A 20,375-nucleotide genomic window follows, 5' to 3' on the forward strand; every position below is an offset into this window, starting at 1 on the left:
CCATCCATGTATGCAGACTTACTCCTTCTTCTCCCCCCCCCCCCACATTTCTGATAGAACTCTCCATTATTCCTTACTTATCTTTCCACTGACAACTATACACTTTTTCCTCTTTCAATAACTTTGTAGCTATTCATCTATATCCTTTTGCAACCTGGTATTTTTCCATTATCATTACAGTACATCCCTCTACTCATCAATTTTTGGCACAGTGACTCATCAGATAGTGTTGTCACCTCACAGCAAGAGGTTCCCCTGGTTCAACTCTCATTTGTGCCTTCTCTGTGTAGTTTGCAAGTCCTTCCTATGTTCATGTGGGTTTTCTCTGGTGTTCCAGTTTCCTCTCATATTCCAAACACATGCAGTAGGTGGATTGGACACTCTAAATTGGCCATAAGTGTGAATGCATGTGCAAGTGTGTGATGTGAAAGAACAACCATGACAGGGCTAGCCAACTAGCAGTGTAAACCTTGGCTCTAGATGATTGTCACTGTTGAAGTGGCACCCACCCCATGTACAAAAATGTGAAAAAGAGGTTGGGGATGGATGGATGGATGGATGGATGGATGGATGGATGGATGGATGGATGGCTGCTGTTCATTGTACATATAACTGAGTTATATAAGTTATATGAGGTATATATCAAATGTTCAAATATCTATCCATAGGTTCGTTGGTAAGTACTAGGCTAGCTGCCCTTGTGGGCCATTGTAATTGTAGCCAATTTCCCTTTTAGAACTCAAAATAACCTATCCTATTTGGTTATAAATTGGTCTTACCCATCCCATGGGTGATAATTATATATTACCCTAATGAAAATAACTGGGATTATTCCATAGATAATTTGAGGGAACCCATGCATGAGATAAAGCATTTAGGAGCTGCATCTGTCCATTAATAGTACAAAGGTCAGTCCTGGAGTAAATTTTCTGTTGCCCATCCATAGATCTAAGTTACATTTGAAAATGGACAGGGATGAACTTTGATTTATGTGAATAGGAGTCTGTTCCATAGTAGTGGTATCCTTCTCAAAATATACCTGTCAATCCAAACCATTCTGTTGATGTTGCAGAAGAGATTTAGATCCCTAGACTAAGTATTTCTGATGCCATTTGACTTTGACTTGCTGTTGTGCCATAAGTTGATCAGTAATTGGTCAGAGGATGCCTTGTATGTCAGACATAGGTAACCACTTAGTCTGTAGGATACTAAGTATAGTGACAGAGCTTTGAGTCTGTCCATGTAGGACATGCTGCTTAGGCTTTGTAGCCTTTTAGCAAAGTACTTCTGTGGGTGTTCCAGTTGTTGCATGTGCCTGGGCAGATACATGCCAAAGTGATGTTACTACTATTCTTATACCTTTTTGAAATGTTGCATTGCTTATATGGACTGTATGTATATATTAATGTAAAGAGTAGGCGTACATGGCACAACAAAAACAAACTAAAAAATTATATAAGGAGCATGTCACAAGGAACACAGTCGAACGCCACCAATGAGAATAAACTTGAATTCTTGATTCTGATGAAGTCATATTTTGAATGTGAGGAGACAAAAGCGCTCATTCATGAGTCAGTGTTATTAACGTTTGTATATTTGTGTTTTCCCTTAATTAAAAGTTCAAGTTTATTCTCATTGGCGGTGTTCCATTGTGTTCCTGGCGGCACATTTCTTATATATTTTTCTGTACGTACATATATTTATATTTTAAATTTGTTTTCTGTCCTCCATGTTAAAATGTAATATTTGTGGGAGCTTTTCTCCACAACTGGCTGCTGAAAATTGGATTTTTGGCCAGTCAGATTTTCCCAGTCAACAAAGACAAATATATAAATAAATATATTTTTCAGATTAATCATATTGCTAGGTTGCATTGCCAAAATTTGAAAAAAAAAAATAATGCTAAAACATATCCAGGAATTTCATAATAAGTCTTTTCTGAGTATCTGCATGACTTTAGAAAAGGAAGAGGTACTATGATGGTATTCTGGCAGTTAGCACATAGGACTAAAGCTATGAGTTGTTAATTATGTCCTTCCTCTAGTCCAAGATTTGATTCCTTCAGCCTCCATTTTCCTTCTTTGACACCTTGAGTAAGTCACCTGACCAGGAAGTGTGCCCAGGTCATGCCTGAAAGAGACATTTATTTCCAGTGGGCTTATGCAGTTAGCAACTAAATAAATAAATAAATAATAAAGTCTAATCAAATATGGACTAAGGCTTCTCTACTGCATGAGTCTTTGGACACATCTCTGGAGCACTTAGCATTGTAAACCATGCCCTCTGTATTCATTAAGGTTTTTGCTGACTTAGGGTTCACAAAAAATCATCATTCTTAAATCATATACTGGATTAATGACATGACAATAGAGAGTGAAGGTACCCAAACCCTTCCTTGTGCCTCAACCCCAACACCTAGGTTTCCCAAAAGGGTTCGTTTTTGTATTCCTTTGGTCACTATTTTCAACAATGGTCTGCCTAGTATCATACTACACTTGCACACCTGCTCTGTGATGCATATTCCTTCTTTTCTGGAAGCCATAAAATACAGTCTGTAATATATTTCCACCTCAATCCTTATATGGATGGATGATATGCAGATGAAACAATGTGGCCATAACAAAGTAATTCCTGCTTTGTCAGTCAGAGAGGTTAAATGAAGTACATAGTAAATATGATATAACATGTTCAGATGGCAAACCGCTGTGAGTCAGTATGTTCAAATACCTGAACATCAGAATAGACCAACCTTTTCATTAGACATAATCTAGAGAGACACAAGACAAAATTTGTAATAGCATTGCTTGTATTGAAAGATCTCCGAGTAACTTGTCTTTGAAGCTTGTCTGGCCATTATTAACTATAATGAGAATAACTAAATAACTAACTAAATAAATACAAAATATAACTAGTCAGCTGCAAAATGTTATTCACAGAGAAGTGGACCCAATATAAAATGCATTTATTTAGTTGTATTTGTTTACTGAGATACTTCATTGATCTCAATGGATTATTTGCAGGCACCACCTGGGTGAATAGGATCACATAAGAAATGAACAAAACAGATTTACAGATGCAAGGATATGTTAAAATGGATCCCTATCATATGATAGAAACCTCTTTTGACTGAAACTCATTTGACTGAGACCATAAGACTGAAATTTCAAAAGACTGAAAAGTCACTTGACTGAAACCCATAAGACTGAAACCCATAATGCTTCATTTCAACATACTACGTTTTAAACTGTACCATATAAAACCACACTAGGTGGGGGGCTATGCCCCCACACCTCCCCAATTTAGGGAGCAGTGCCCCCCACACCCCCTAACTATATATACTAACTCCAGGATCACACTACAGTGGGGAAAAGTGCATAGTAGTGGCAGCATGTAGACTATTGTAAGGTAAATGAAAGGTATATGCCTTTTTCCCCACTGTAGTGCAATCCTTGAGTTAGTATATATTGTTGGGGGGTGTGGGGGTACAGCCTCCCACATTGGGGATGTGGAGGGCATAGCCCCCCACCTAGTCAGGTTTTATATGGTCCACTTTACAATTTAGTATGTTGAAATTCAGTATTATGGGTTTCAGTCTTATGGGTTTCAGTCAAGTGATTTTTCAGTCTTTTGAAAATTCAGTCTTATGGTCTCAGTCAAATGAAGTTTCTGTCATATGATAGGGATCCATTAAAAGACATATACACATTTACAGATGCAAGAATATGCTACAATATTTAGTTCAAGAAGCAGTTTACAATGTCAAACATGAATGGAAAAATGGAATTATGCTTAGCAGAGTATTTTGTATAAGAATGTTTGTCTTTGTACAATGTAAGCAAATTTAATTTGACGAATCTTGCTATATATTAATATCATCTATTCAAATGTGTGCTTACCAGTGTTGAAAATTAGTTTTTAACTTCCCCCAACAGAGTTGCCCTTGTACTCTAAGGACCACTTATTAAGTTGGCCACTGTCCTTTCTCTTGAACAATAGATTACAGTGTATATGCCAGTTACGCAGTCCTTCTGGCTAACAGGCTTCTATGTTCATCAAATGAAAAAAATGTTTTACTTGGCACCTTTCTGCTAATTGTTTTTTATTGCATATAAAATAATTACTATCTGTTATACTTTGACATGGGGGTGAAAGTCTGTTACGCTAGGTTCAGCTTGGCTTAGTTTTACTTCCCCACCCTACCTCAAATGCTTACCTACCCACCCCTTATTCTATTATTATTATATTTCCTACATACACATTATACTTGTGATTCCTATTCCTTAACCCTACCAAATAACCTTACTACTATCATACAAACATTCCTGTTTCTGTTTTCCTAATTCCCAACTTCCATTTAATCTTTTAGCACCATTTCCAGCTACCTTTAGCACCATTTCCAGCTACCTTTCTCCCGCCCATACTGCTTTGCTCTATATATTTTCATAATCACTCCCCTCCCTAACAGCACCTATTTGTTCCACATTGTGTCTTCTACTTTTCCCAAATAAACCCTCACTTCTTCCTATTTTACCTACATTTCTAATCTGTAGCCTTCTAGACTCCCCTATTCCTTACATTACATAGAAGATACAAGGTCAATCTGTCTCTCTTCCTTCATAGGAAATATTTCTTTTCTACCTATCCTCTATCAGCTTTCAGACTCCACCAACCCTAAATATCCCTCTATCTTGCTACTTCTTTTTCATTCTCAGTCCCTACTTCCCTTCCCCACAACTGGTCAAATATAACATACAGATTCCTTTACTTAATCATGCTACTAGTCAGCTTATCCTCTATCCTTCTACTACTACTGTGCCATTTTTTATCCCACGATGACCCTATAATAGTGCTCAACACTTCTCCAACTCTGTCCCAATCACCTATTCATACTTACTCCCCACACTCTTCACACATCACACCAAACCTATTTAATGATGTCCCTCACCTTTAATCTAAATATATATTGATTAACTCCATTTCAATCCAAACCAAAACAAAATTAGATGGAAAAATACTCACCAAAAACAAATATTAATAATTCCCCAGTATACTAAAATCCTTCTAAGTGGAGACATTCATCCTAATCCTGGCCCCACCTATCACAATGAACATCAAGACAATTCTCTTCCACATACTGCTCTAACCCTATAATGGTCAACTTCCAACCCTGGTAATCTAACTGTTGATGCCATAAATGTTAGAAGCATAAGAAATAAAATTGCTGAACTGCATATTGGTATTGCCCATCATAAGCCTGATAGTCTCATTGTAACTGAAACTTGGCATAAACCATTATAAACGACTCCAAAATTATACCTCCCAGCTATAATATCATCCATAATGACCATATAAAAAGGAGAGGTGGTGGTATTGCTAATATTTCCCAACAACTGCCACATTTCTCACTAAAACAAATCAATAGCATGATTCAGTTCAGCAGAGCTTCTTATAACTTTCCTGAAACATACAAAAATATATATATTACTGTTCTTTACATCCCTCTTGGTGACAATCCAGCTATACTGGAAGATATCCTAAATTGGATATCCATAAATATTCCACAAGAAATAATACTATTAGTTGATGTGAATGTTAATTGGTTGGACCTAAGCTCTAATTCCCTTAAATCTAGTATGAATTTATTTGGTTTCATATAACTAATTGATATCCCCACATATTACAGCAAGACATTAAATTCCCTATTAGACTGGATCCTAATATCGGACCCTATTAAATTTGTCACCTTAGATACAATGTCTAACTGCCTCAGTAATCATCTCCCAATCTATATCAGGCATCTCACATATCTATTAAACAGCAGGTTTATAAAACAACACACAATGTTTCCAAGTTTATCCCAGAAATTTTCATTACTAATCTATCATCTATTAACTGGAACTTCCTAAAAATCCATCCTTAGATGATGTTGTAAATGAATTCATTACAGCTTTCCTAAATATCCTAAATAGCTTAGCACTTCCTAGAAGGAAGAGACTAAAACAAATAATACAATTTGGCTATCCAAAAAGAGTAAAATACTAATGCAGGCTAGAGAGAAAGCATGGAAAGAATAGCAAAATATAAAACACCACAATATCTTGCAAACTTCAGAATCCCTTGCAATCCTACAAAAAAGCAAATTAATGAAGGCAAAAAACTATACTATAATAACTTAAACAGCATAGTAACCACTTTCTTAAAACTTCTGGTCTGCCATTGAAGATATCTTGCATCTTGACCATAAATGCAACCTAATCTCTCTCCCAATAAATCATCACTTGAAACCGCAATACAATTCAACTCTTTATTTCATATATGGTATAGAATCTGTAACCAAGGATTCCCAAGCATCTAATCCTAGTCCTGACCAGCAGCCACATATCACCACATCCACTTTTACCTTCAAACCTGTGCCCACATTCTATATAAAACTACTCTTAAACAAACTCAAACCATGCTTTGCTTTGTGGATAACTTTCCAAGGGAATATCTTAAAATAGCAGCCGATAGCATTGCCTACCCTGTCTCAGTCCTTATAGATGGATCAATCCAGGAATCCCACCTTCCCACTCTCTGAAAAAGTCACACATTATCTCTCTGCACAAAGGAGAAAATTCAATAGACATTATAACTTTAGACGTATAACAATGTTATCCCCTTCTCCAAAATGCTTGAAAAATATATTCAAAACAGTTGATAAACTATCTCCTCTAGGAAAAACTCCTGTCCCCCACAAAACATGTCTTCTGTCCTGTCCTTCCCAGAGTACTAATACTGCACTTGTAGCACATATATAGATACTGTCAATAAAGGTAGACAAAACAGTAAACTTGTTTCCTCCTTATTTCTAGACCTGTCTAAAGCCTTTAACACAGTTTGCCATAGCAAACTTCTACTTCAAATGTCCTCATGAGGTCCTTCTCAGCCCACTCTTCCATAGTTCAAAAGCAACCTATCCAAGAGGTATTAATCAGTAAGATGGCATTCCACCCTGTCTCCATACCTCCCAGTCAGTCACCACTGGTGTACAACAAGGCTCTATCCTTGGTCCCCTCCTCTTTAAAATTCTAAGAAACACCCTCCACACATCCACACACCAAACCTCCCTAATACAGTATGCAGATGAGTCCACACTCATTTGCACATTTGACAATGTGGCACACCTCCAAAAAATTACTCAAGAAGTTTAACAGCAACTGAAACATGGCTTTGTAACTCACAACTCATGCTCAGCCCTAAAAAAACAAACTACTACTCCCCCACCAAATCCCTCTCCCACAGAAAAAAACAATTAAACGTCATAACACAACCATTAAAGTAACTTCTCTTAGTAAAGTATTAGGGGTGATAGTGGATGTTAATCTTAAATTCAACCTGCATATATAAAATTATTTAAGGAAAAACTCAATAAAAAGTAGAGATGTTTTATAGAGCCAAAAAAAACTTCTCACCAACACAACTAAAGCCACTACTTATCACCTCCCCACACTTCTTTATGGTGCTCCCATCCTTACTAACCTTCAGGCATTGCAAGAATCAAAACTGGAGCAGTGCTATAACAAAGTAGCTAAATTTGCAGCAAACACCCCTTTCAGGACCCACCACTGTATAGCACTAAAAAGTCTAAATTGGTAAGAACTATCCAGTTAATTAACATATGCATAGCTTACCACCTATAAAATTATTCAGATTCCATCTGCTTCTCCAGCGCTAAATAACCATTCTATACAACTATGTTCCTAGTTGGTCATTGTGATCCAATGACCAAAAACTCCTGTCTATACAGAAACTTATCAAATCTGCAGGGCATTGCCTGTACTGGTACCATGCTGCTAAGGCCCATAACTCCATAACTCTATCTATCAGGTCAGTACCCCCCCTCATCCTTCAAAACCATACTGTAAGACTTCCTGGCCAAAAATCTGGTTCTGTTTTTGGTTAACAACAGGATAAACAGTATCCCTAAATGTGGACAAATACCTGTTCATACCTTACATCTCCTTATTCGATACAAAAGCACATACTTTAGGAATGCACATCTTTAAAAACTGTTCAGCCAGTAGTCTTGTGTCAGAATTGCAGTGGCAGCTCATCCCATTGGACTGAATGACTGCAGCCCCCCAGCAAGAAAGAAAAATAAAGAACATTTTAAAAAAATAAAATATTTATTTTTTATATTTAGATATACAGTATATATATATATATATATATACAGTATATATATATATATATATATATATATATATATATATATGGATCTACCTGATAACACCGACACGCGAAAACACCAACAACGAAATCACTGACACCACAAAACAGAAAGTTCAAAAACACGAAACTTCACATGCCCAACAAACCACAATCCTGACAATCAACAAACAAAGCAAATCACCTATCCAAAAAGCACACACACAACACAAGCACACCAAAAACCTTACAAACCTACACTAAACCTTACATACACAACTATCTATGCACTAACCTTAACCCAAACCCTAACGCTAAGGTCTGCCACTATCGCACACTCACCTAACCCGTGCCCTAACCCTAACTCACTTAATCTGCCCCTAACCCTAACCCCACACTTACTTTAACATGTTGGTTTTCTGAGCTTTGGGATTTCCAACTGTCGATCATCTCAGTTGTCGATCTTCCGGTGTCGGTGTTCTCATCGTTTTGCAGTTTTGGAGTTATCAGGTAGACCTATATATATATATATATATATATATATATATATATATATATATATATATATATATATATAGATAGATAGATTCACTAGACAATCTCGACATACTGAAATGTCGAATTTCAGTATGTCGAGACCGAATAGTGGAAAGTGCAGTTAAGCGAAACTGCACTATGCCAAATGTGGAAGTGTCAAATCCGCAAATGTCAAATCCGCTATCGTGGTGTCATGTTCATGACGTGTGGTGCGGTTTGTGGATTTATCTGGGGTTTCAGGTAAGTGGTGTATGTGAGAGGGTATTGGGTAGGGATTTTAGTGTGTGTGAGTGTGTGTGTGTGTGTGTGTGTGTGTGTGTGTGTGTGTGTGTGTGTGGTAGTCGTTCTTTTGTGGTTTGTGTGTTTAGTGCGACTTCAGAGTTAGAATACATAAGTAAGGAAGGTGTGGGGCACAACCCCCCACATGGGGGGGTGCAGGGGGGCTTGCTCCCGTGCATATAGGTAGGTTAGGTGTGTTTGTGTGTGTTGTTATGTTTGTTTTAGTGTAGTTAGGTAGGTGTATGTGTGTGTGCTTATGTGCATGTGTGTGTGTGTGTGTGTGTGTGTGTGTGTGTGTGTGTGTGTGTGTGTGTGTGTGTGTGTGTGTGTGTGAATGGTCGCGATTGTGCTATTCATGATTTTGGGTCTTCGGGTATGTGGGTTTTCCGCTATTCAGTCTCGAAATACTGAAATTCGACATTTCAGTATTTTGAGATTGTATAGTGAATCTATATATATATATATATATATATATATATATATATATATATATATATATATATATATATATATTTATACACGTGACGTGGATGGGCTGAATGGCTACTGCTTAGTTCTCTCTCTCTTCCCACACTTTGCGTGCTGGGAAAAGAGCGAGAAACCATCAGTAGCAGGCATTTCTTTGGTTTACAGCATCCAGCATTACGGAGTTTACACAACTTTGTTCAATTAGATACTACAGTGAAAGGCTTACAGAGGCACTAAGCTGATGTCTGACTGACTGACATTCATTTTTACTCTTTTCTTGGTATATATGCATTGATTGCATTAACATTATTCATTTTGCAAACTGAAATGTGTGTATAATTGTGAATGCATAATAACTGTAATACTGCAACAGTAGTGTCTCACGGTCAGTTTGGAGTGACTGCTCTCAGAAATATTTACCAGTTTATCTCCATCTATGAGCTTATGTAAGCACATCCCATATCGATGACCATTCCTGAATAAGAGTAAGAAGAATATTTTTTACAAGATTTAGCTAACTAATAATACCATTGTTTGCTAGAGGAAGCATCAGCATTTAGATCAAGATAATTTTCTCAAATTTTCACTTTTATTTATAATATGATAATTGCAAAAGATGTAAAAACATAATTTGGTAACCAATAACTACTTCATGAACATAACACTAAATATGTATATATGCTATTAATTCAAACAATTCATTACTCTTGAAAAACAGAATGGTGGAAGGTCTTCAAGGATGTGAGATAGACTCAGTTAGTTTAGTTAGTGTCATGTTTTGTATGCTGAACAGTGCTGTCCACAGAGTTCTTGAATTCTTATTTAATACTGAGTTGATGGAATAAAGTATGATAGAATTACTTTTTCAAAATGAGAATGAATGAATTCTAATGTTCTAATGTTTGGCTGTGTGTGTGTGTGTGTGTGTGTGTGTGTGTGTGTGTGTGTGTGTGTGTGAGTGTGTGAGTGCATGTGTGCATGTGTAAGTGTTCCACTGAACTTTGGCAATACTGAGTGCATGCTTCTTCACCCTATGAGTAATATCCATGAGGCAGGGGTGTCCTAGCACCTAAACTGGAATTAAAAGCTTTAGTGTTATCCACAAATTATTTTGGGAAATCAGTATATATATATATATATATATATATATATATATATATATATATATATATATATATATTGTAATATAGAATGCAGTTGTATTTGGCTATTATAGCTATCTGTATTTTATAATCTATATATGTAACTAGTGCTGTTGTTGTCTTTAGATCTAGACCATAGCTGAAAATGGTGTCTGGAGCCTGGGCCAGCTCCCATAACCACATAACAAATAAACAAACAAATAAATAGTTTGTGTAGTGTAGTTTCAAAGTGAAAATGTTTAGAGCAACAGCAGCTCCTTCTTTCACAGGAAAACAGTTTAAAGGAATGACAGTGGTATTTTGTCTGAGGCAAAAGGATGAATCTGTGCATTTTCTTTGGTAATAGTTGTGAGTAGGGCTTGTTGAATGACTACAAAACAGGTAGGTCATATCCTACCAAATGAATAAGAGTAAAGTTTATGTTAGGAGTGATCAAAGCTCAGATGAACAGTTGTTATGTTAGTATTGAAAGTCAAGAATTAATTTATTCTTTTACAATAACAATTTGAACTAAAACTCAGATGCTATTTAGTTAAACAGTTATTTGATAACTAAACTATTTTATGTAAGTAATGCTTTGATATGTTGTCTTTTTGGTAGCATACACCTTGAAAGACACTTGTGTCTCTCTGGAACCCAGCCTGCAACTGATAAATTTTAGTATATTGCTATGAGTGATCTTTAGAAAGGCAAATATTCCTTTATCTACATCTATTTATTGTGTCTGTGTGTGTACAGATTTTCTCATCACATTTCTGGTCCATTTTTCATAAAATTGTGTTTTTCTGGCAAATTAGTGGCAAAACATTAAAGACTGAAGTTAGAATATAATGACACATTGTGACAGACATTTGAGTTTCAGGTTTGTTAGAGCAATATTTAAAAATTGTACCTATTTTTGGGCCTTCTTCCCACTTTTATTTATGGCTTTGTCCAGATTTCTTGCTCTCAGGTTGAGAGTATGACAAATGTGTCAGGGCCATTACCATCAGCCAGAGACATTTCAAATTGTGACATGCTTGTTGTACCCCACTCCCGCATGTAGTGACTTTGGATGTGTCCAAGCAAGGCAAGAAGTAGTTATGCAGTGTAAGTGTGCAGACAGAGTATCCCCCATCCAAGGTAGACACAAATACATTGTCTTTTCATCTATTCTTGATTTTGCAGAATGTTTTGGTTTTCTATTTGTGTTTGCACTTGTTTCCTGCCTTTCCTGTTACTAGTCTAGTTCAGGTACAGATTTGCTGTATCCAGGACTCTTTGTAAGCTTTTGGGCCCCCCAAGCCTTTCCGTGATGGAGGGAAGCCTTCTAGCTTATCAGTGGAAGTGGTAAGCATCAGGTAGCCTATCTACCACAAGAGGAATGGTAGCTTGCCCAGAAATTGTAGCTATTGGCTGTTTGAGCAGTTTTTTTCCATCTCTTTCAACTTTCTGGTTTGAAAGCCGCACTTGTGCCTGTTTCCTGCCTTTCCAATAACTAGCTTAGTACGGTTATTGAGTTGCTGTATCCAGGATTGTTAGTAAGCTTCTGAGCCCCCCAAGCCTATCTGTGTTGGAGAGAAGCCTTCTAGCTTATCGGTGGGAGTGGTAAGCACTAGGTAGCCTATCCTCCATGGAAGAGTGAGTTTTGATCCAGAAATTGTAGTTTATTTGGCCATTTGGGCAGTTTTCCATCTCTTTCAAATTGCTGGCTTAAAAGCCTACATTTGTACTTGTTCCCCACCTTTCCTGTAACTAGTCTAGTCCAGGTACAGATTTGCTGTATCCAGGACTCTTTGTAAGCTTCTGAGCCCCTCAAGCCTTTCTGTGTTAGAGGGAAGCCTTCTAGCTTATCAGTGGGAGTGGTAAGCATTAGGTAGCCCATCTACCACAAGAGGAGTGGTTCCTGGCCCGGAAATTGTAGCTATTGGCCATTTGGGCAGTTTTTTCCATCTCTTTCAACGTTCTGGTTTAAAAACTGCACTTGTGCTTGTTTCCCACTTTTCCTGTAACTAGCCTAGTCCAGATACAGAGTTGCTGTATCCAGGACTGTTGGTAAGCTTCTGAGCCCTGCAAGCCTTTCTGTGTTGGAAGAAAGCCTTCTAGCTTATCAGTGGGAGTGGTAAGCACTAGGTAGCCTGTCTACCATGAGAGGAGAGGTTCTTAGCCCAGACATTGTAGTTTATTGACCATTTGGACAGTTTGTTCGTCTCTTTCAACTTTCTGGTTTAAAAGACCACATCTGCGCTTGTTTCTCATCTTTCCTGTAACTAACTTACTGGGTAGCACTAGAAAGCCATAAACTGATAAAAGCCTTCTAGCCTAGAAGAGAGATTTTGGAGTGATTAAGTATCAGTTTTCTGTACTTTCTTGGTGTACTTAACTGTTTTCCACCTAAACGCAGATTTTCCAGCGTTTATTGTTATTTAAAAGCTTGGTTTTTTTCACATATTGTACTTATTTGAATGCCTGCACTTTTAAGAAGTTGCTTTTTGTTTAAATAATTTGTTTAACTGTTGTAGGCTACACACTAAAGTGCGATAGCTTTTTCTGATCGTTTGTAGTCGTTTAAAGCTGTTTTAAGTGTATTTTTTACTGTTTTTGCCTTATCTTTTCAAAAAAACAAAAAAAACAAAAGAAATTCCTTGTTTCCCACCTTTCTAAGCTACTATAGTCCAGTTTTCAGGCTAGTGCTGAATTCAGGGCTGTGATACTAGTTTCTGAGGTGCCCATACCTTACTTGGATAGAAGGAAGTTTCTCTGTTAACCTGTGAGAGAGGGGAGCTTTGAGCAACCTATCTCTCCCTGGAGGAGTGGTTCCAGCCCAGAAGTTAGTAGTTGATTGGCCATTTTGGGCTAATTTCTATCTCTTTCATTTCCCTACTATAAAAACCACGTTTGCACGGTTTTGCGTACTGGGCAGTGCCAGTTAGCTACAGTTAAATTATTCCTGGCGCCACTAAGTCTCCTCTTCAGTTTTTCCCATGAAACTAGTCTAACTCTCAACCTAAACACTCAAAAAGCATCTTACAGCCCAGCACTTACTCAGAACTAATAGCAAGCACTAATATACCCTGTCACTGATTGCCCAGCAGGGCAAGGCTCTTTATTCACCCCTCACCAACCAAGCAACTAAGCAACTCACCCTACTATTCAGGCATGACCAAAGGGCAACTTCAGGTGCACTCTCCAGGCCAGCTGGTGAATCTGAGTATCCTGAGGCAATGTTACAACTGCCTCATGTACACAGACAACCCTCTCCTCCTACCAAAAACACTAACATATGCGGGAGATTCAATTATACAGCCAAACTGGAAGCTAAGCTGTCTCCACCCAAGACTGGAACAGACAATCAAGAGGAGAAGGTTAACACTTGCACCACACCTCCAGCTGCACACAGACCTACTAAAACAGCACTGGCAAAAAATACACATAAATACACAAAATCATACTCAGAGGCTCTAAATAAAAACCTGCAAAAGCATCGGAGACCTCCAAAGCAAACACACAAACAACCTGCACTTCCCGTCACAAACCGGACAACACATAAAACACAAAATCAGTGTACCGCACAATCACAGCCCATAAGGCGAAATAACATACCTAACACACTAGTAATAGGTGACTCTATAGTCAGGCACACTGACGTCCCACTCACTAGGCTGGACAATTAGAAGGTTACTGTTAGCTGCCTGTCGGGAGCCAGAATCCGCCAAATAACACAAGCACTCAAGTCACTCCAGAACAAGTACAAATATCACTTGTTCATGTTGGTGTGAATGACCTGAGACGTACCTCCCTGGACTGCATGAAAAGAGACATGGAAGACCTCTCTGATCATGCAGCCCAGGCTGGTATGACCCTGAACCTGAGTAGCATCCTGCCTCACCAAGAATGATATCTCAGTATAAAAAAAAATGATCAATTTCAACAATTGGCTAAGCTTTTGGTGTCATTCAAAGGGGATCCAGTGTCTGTCAGCCTGGGATGACATGCTCGACAAGCCACGTTGCTTCGCAAGAGATGGCTTGCACCTGTCACACCTAGGCTTTTGAATACTGGCTAAGGCTCTTGCTGCCCCCATAGTGCCTTTTTTAGGCAAGGCCCAAAAGTCAAACCCACCTCCAAAAAAATCACAATTAACAAAAAACTGAGGGTTATGCTACTCAACGCCAGGAGTTTAAATGTCAGAATGCACGAGCTCAAAGCACTCCTCAGTATGGAGAAAGTCAACATCTGTGCAGTAAATGAAACCTGGCTCAAGGCTCCAGAGAGCACCCCAGTACTACCGGGCTACAACTCATACCTCACATTTCAGCCACAGAACATGGACTTAAACACAAAAGGAGGGGGTGTATCCATATTCATCAAGGATACCTACACCTCCAGGTTAGTGGCGCAGCATGATACGTCTGAGATCATCCATGTGCAACTAACATCAGGCAAATCTGCAATGCAAATTGTGGCCTGCTACAGATCATCCTCCATGACCCAAGACCACCACTCCACCTTTCTGGAGACACTGGAAAACATGAAGGTCCTACCGAACACCCTGATATTGGGCAATTTCAATTAACCTACCATTCACTGGTAAAACTACTCGAGTACAAATCCCCAGGCCCAACTCTTCCTGGAATTCATCAACTCAAATGCCCTGGATCAGCTGGTAAACTCTCCTACCAGAGGTAAAAACATATTGGACCTGGTCATCACCAACATGGGCGACAGGTGTTCAACACCAGAGGTCAACTCATCACTGGTTAGATCAGACCATAAACTAATCATTCTGGATGTCCACACCCCACCACCACCCCCAACTAAGGAAACCACAGTAAAAAACTTTTCTAAAGCAAACTTCACCTTACTTAAGACAGAGGTGGTAGGTTTCACAGCCCCCACGCTAAAGGATAACGCGCCCAAGATGCAGAAACCTTTACAAATGCACTCTATGAGCACTACAAGGATGCATGGATCATGCCATCCCTAGCAAAACCAAGACTTACTCCTCTAAGAGAAGGAAATCAGTTTGGTGGACCCCTGCAATAAGCAGGCTATACAATAGAAGGAGGAAACTAGTTCTGAAAAAAAGCAAATCCCAAGAAGGAAAGACAACCCTGATCAGTATCAGTAAGAAACTAAGGTCCCTCATGAAATCATCCAAGGCTAACTTCGAAAGAAAAATAGCCAAGGATTCAAAAGATAACCACAAAGCCTTCTTTAGCTATGTTAAGAGTCTAAGTGGCAACTCACAGATATGCACTGAACTAGCGCAAAATAGCAGAAAATATACTGAACCTACTGATATTGCCAACATCCTGGCAGATAGATTCAGTGCAAACTTCACCCCCCCTCTCACCTCCAAAAGGGCCCACAACAATACCGGAAAAGTGTAGTGTCCCAAAAATCACAGACGCACAGGCAAAAACAGCCCTTTCAAAAGCCAAAAACACAGCATCAATGGGACCAGATGGTGTCCCAGGCTGCGTCTTGCACAAACTACAGAATGAACTAACCCCCTCGACTAAACACGCTGTTCAACCTCAGCCTCTCCACAGGCTGCATGCCCATAGAATGGTGCACAGCAACGGTTATTCCTCTCCACAAAGGAGGGGCCAAAACTGACCCTGGTAACTATTGCCCCATAAGCCTGACTAGCCTGGTCTGCAAGGCTATGGAGCACATCATCATGGAACTCATTAACAAAGACATTGGGAACCTCCAAACACTTGACCTGACCCAGTTCGGCTTTGTTAAGGGCAGATCATGCCTACTGAACCTGGTTGACTTCTTCAAGACAGTCACCAAGGTCATAGACAAGGGAAGGGTGGTTCACACAGCCTACCTTGACCTCACCAAGGCTTTTGACACCATTCCTCACTTGGGTATTACAGAAAAACTCACCAGCCTGAACATAAACCCCTACGTCACGAGATGTGTTGCCAACTGGCTTACAGACAGAACTCACACGGTAAGAATAGCGGGCTCCAGGTCCAACTCTAAACCAGTCACAAGTGATGTCCCACAAGGCTTGGTCCTGGGACAACTACTGTTCAGCATATACTTCTCAGAAGTACAGGCAAACACAGGAGGACTATGGCTAACCAAGTTTGCCGATGACTGCAAACTGGGAGCCATAATTGACTCTCTGGCTGAAACAGACATCCTCCAAAAGGACCTTACTGAGACGGACACCTGGTGTCAAAGTCATGGCCTCAAGCCAAATGCCAAAAAATGCATAGTCATCCCATTTGGGAAAAACAAAACACCAACGAATTACCACATAGATGGCAGCCCCCTAAATACAGAAGAGGTAATAAGAGATCTGGGGACCCAGGTAGATAATAACCTCTCCTTTGACAATCATATTGCCAAAGTAGTTAGGAAATCCTTCTATGTGGCCATCTAATTACTAAAGGGTTCGCATCTAGAAATAAAGAGGTTATAGTGTCCCTCTACTCGTCACTCATTAGACCCATCATAGAGTACAATGCCCCATTTGGGATGTACCTTACAAGACACTTCTAACAGCTGGAAAGACCACAAAAGTACCTCACCAAGAGGATTACTGGCCTCAAACATATGTCCTATGCAGCCCGACTGAAAAAACTCCGGCTGTACTCAGTGGCATATCGCTTACTCAGAGGTGATCTCTGCCTGACTTGCAAAGCCATGTCCAACTCAGAATTAATGGACATGCTCCACCTAAAGAAATCCAAGTCACTGCGACCCACGCGCTCTAGTGAGCTAAACCTCACCACAACAATAAATAGAACATGCTGGAGGGATAGATTCCTGTCACAGAGACTCCCCATGCTTTGGAACAAAATTCCAAACTACATCAGGCAGAGCCCCTCACTAACACGCTTCAAGAGAAACCTTGATGAGTGGATGGGTAACAGCAAATACACCCCTGGGATCACTTCATTGGCTCTGCTTGACAGGATCAGTTAATTAATCAATGGGGCAGCAAAAGCCGACACACTCTGGCTAGGCTTATAAATGCCCTCGGGCAGATAGCCTAGTACCTACCTATGAACCTATGAACCTATGCTTATTATTATTCAGAAAATGCATGTTACAGTGCCTGCTGCTCTGTGTTTAAGTAGCAAAGCTTTAATGACCATCAGGTAAGCTTGTTTGAGATTGTAAGATGCAAGTAAGCTTTAATAAGCATACTGTTAAAGAATTATCAACATTGAAAGCAGTGGCAGGTCTTCCCATTGGACTGCAGGACTTGCAGCCCCTCCAGCAAGAAAAAAAAATAAAGAACATTTTAAAAAAATAAAATATTTATTTTTTCTATTTGTATATACAGTATACTACTGTATACTGCTAGCTGGCCACTTACTTAGCTGCGAGTCTGACTGACTCATTGAAGTCCCAGAACTGCGCATGCTCGGTGAGTTCTGGGTTTTAAAAAAAAAACTAGTTCTTGTAAAGCCGGACTGCTGTAAAAACCAGTCCAGATTAAGGAGAGAAGGCATCATTGTGATGCCCATAAATCTATGCGGTTTGTAACCACACAGAACTGGAAGGAGTTCGAACTGCCACGTCCGCAGTCACGCATGTGACATGGATGGGCTGAATGGCTACTGATTGTTTCTCGGTCTCTTCCCGTATTTTGCACGCTGGGAACAGAGCGAGAAACCATCATTAGTAGACATTTCTTTGGTTTATAGCATTCAGCATTATGGAGATTATCCAACTTTTTTTGATTGGACCCTACAGTGAAAGGCTTTTAAAGGCAATAAGCTGACAGCTAACTGACTTTCATTTTTACTCTTTTCTTGGTATGTATGCACTGATTAGATTAACATTATTCATTTTGCAAATTGAAATGTGTGTAATTGTGAATGCATAATAACTGTAATACTGCAACAGTAGTGTCTCAGGGTCAGTGTGACGATTGGGGAGAGATGGGCGAAGTCTGCCAGCCTAGTCAAATAGAATTTGATATATAATTCTGGCATTTGTAAATAAATGTAAAAATAAAGGCATGTTTTCTTGAGTGTAAAAGAATACTGTGAAATGCAGAACTGCAGAATATGTGACAACATTGCACTCTACTGGCCCAGTGAAGGATGTTGTGACCCTTCCATGTTAGAATTCAGTTCCAGTGAGTCTGGATGAAGGTTTCATGCCCATTGTTTTAAGGCTTATGACCAGAATTTAGATGTGAAATGTGCTTTATTGATTTGGTTTCTGTTAGAGTATACGTGTGAAATGACTTATATTGTTGTAAGTCTCTGAGCAGGAGTTAGATTGCTAAATAATGCAGTTTGTTTGCATGGGAAAACTAAAGAGCCAACATGATGTAATTTGGGAGGGACCCAGCAGACATGTCTGTTAGTAATGTTTAAATACTATTTCTCACAAGAGACTGGGAGCATTTTGATTTTGGATATCTAACGCAGCACTCTGCCTAAGCTCACATGTAAGTTTCTAGCACTGTGCTTTCTTGTAGGAATAGTTAAAGCTAGTAAAGATTAATTAGGTATTTTTCTTTGAAATCAGACCTGTCCTACTGTATTATTTTAAGTTTCTGTGTGATCTCTGAACTCTTAGATATCTCTGTGGTGTAGTAATTTTGTATTGCGTTTTAATTATTTATTATTAAATATTTTAAAACCTTCTACCTGTGGTTGGTTTATGTAGAGTTAAAGTATGCTTTAGAGTACATTATATATTTATAGAGTTTACTGTCTAAGCCCTTCCAATAAGCCTTAGACTGTATAGTCACATTACCAATTGGATAATAATATTGCCAGAAATAATTGGACACCCTTTTAAAGGCCTTTTAGTAGCTGATATTATTAGCTGGGTGGTGGCAGGGATTATTACCATATGGTCTGGGTAAAGGGGCACAGCTGGAGAATCAGTGTCATCCTTTCCCAGGAGTGTCTGTGAAGTTGTATAAATACTTATCTCAAAGTGTGTGTGTGTGTGTGTGTGTGTGTGTGTGTGTGTGTGTGTGTGTGTGTGTGTGTGTGTGTGTGTGTGTGTGTGTTCTGTCAGCTACTTGGCAAGGACACGAAGCACTGGTTGGACAGAGAGGGTACTGGAGGTTCTATCTTGCCCAGTTAGGCTGAGACCTGGAGCCTGTAGCTGTGCCAGTGGGGAGTCTTATTGGGGACCTGGTGAGCAAGGAAGCAACCAGCCCCAGACTGACTGTGATCTCTGTGTGCACTTAAGGGAAATTGTACTTTACTGTGTGTATCAGTTATCCTTTCCTCTCTTCTAGGAGACGACCTCCCTGGTGCTAGTGGTGAGGATTGAGGCTCCTTGATTGCTGGGCCAGGGCACGGTCATCACAGTCAGTTTGAAGTGATTGCCCTCAGCAATATTTACCAGTTTATCTCTATGTATGGGCTTATGTAAGCACATCCCATATCGATGACCATTCCTGAATAACAGTAAGAAGAATATTTTTTACAAGATTTAGCTAATTAATAATACCATTATTTGCTAGAGAAAGCATCAGCATTAAGATCAAGATTATTTTTTCAGTTTTTCACTTTTATTTATAATATGATAATTGCAAAAGATGTAAAAACATAATTTGGTATCCAAGAACAACTTCATGAACATAACACTAAATATGTATCTATGCTTTTAATACAAACATTTCATTACTCTTGAAAAACAGAATGGTGGAAGGTCTTCAAGGTTGTGAGATAGACTCAGTTAGTTTAGTTAGTGTCTTGTTTTGTATGCTGTACAGTGCTGTCCACAGAGTTCTTGAATTCTTATTTAATACTGAGTTGATGGAATAAAGTATGATAG

The sequence above is a fragment of the Protopterus annectens genome, chromosome 11.part0 (genome assembly GCF_019279795.1).
Source record: "Protopterus annectens isolate FY-2018-M chromosome 11.part0, PAN1.0, whole genome shotgun sequence".
Classification (NCBI taxonomy): domain Eukaryota; kingdom Metazoa; phylum Chordata; order Ceratodontiformes; family Protopteridae; genus Protopterus; species Protopterus annectens.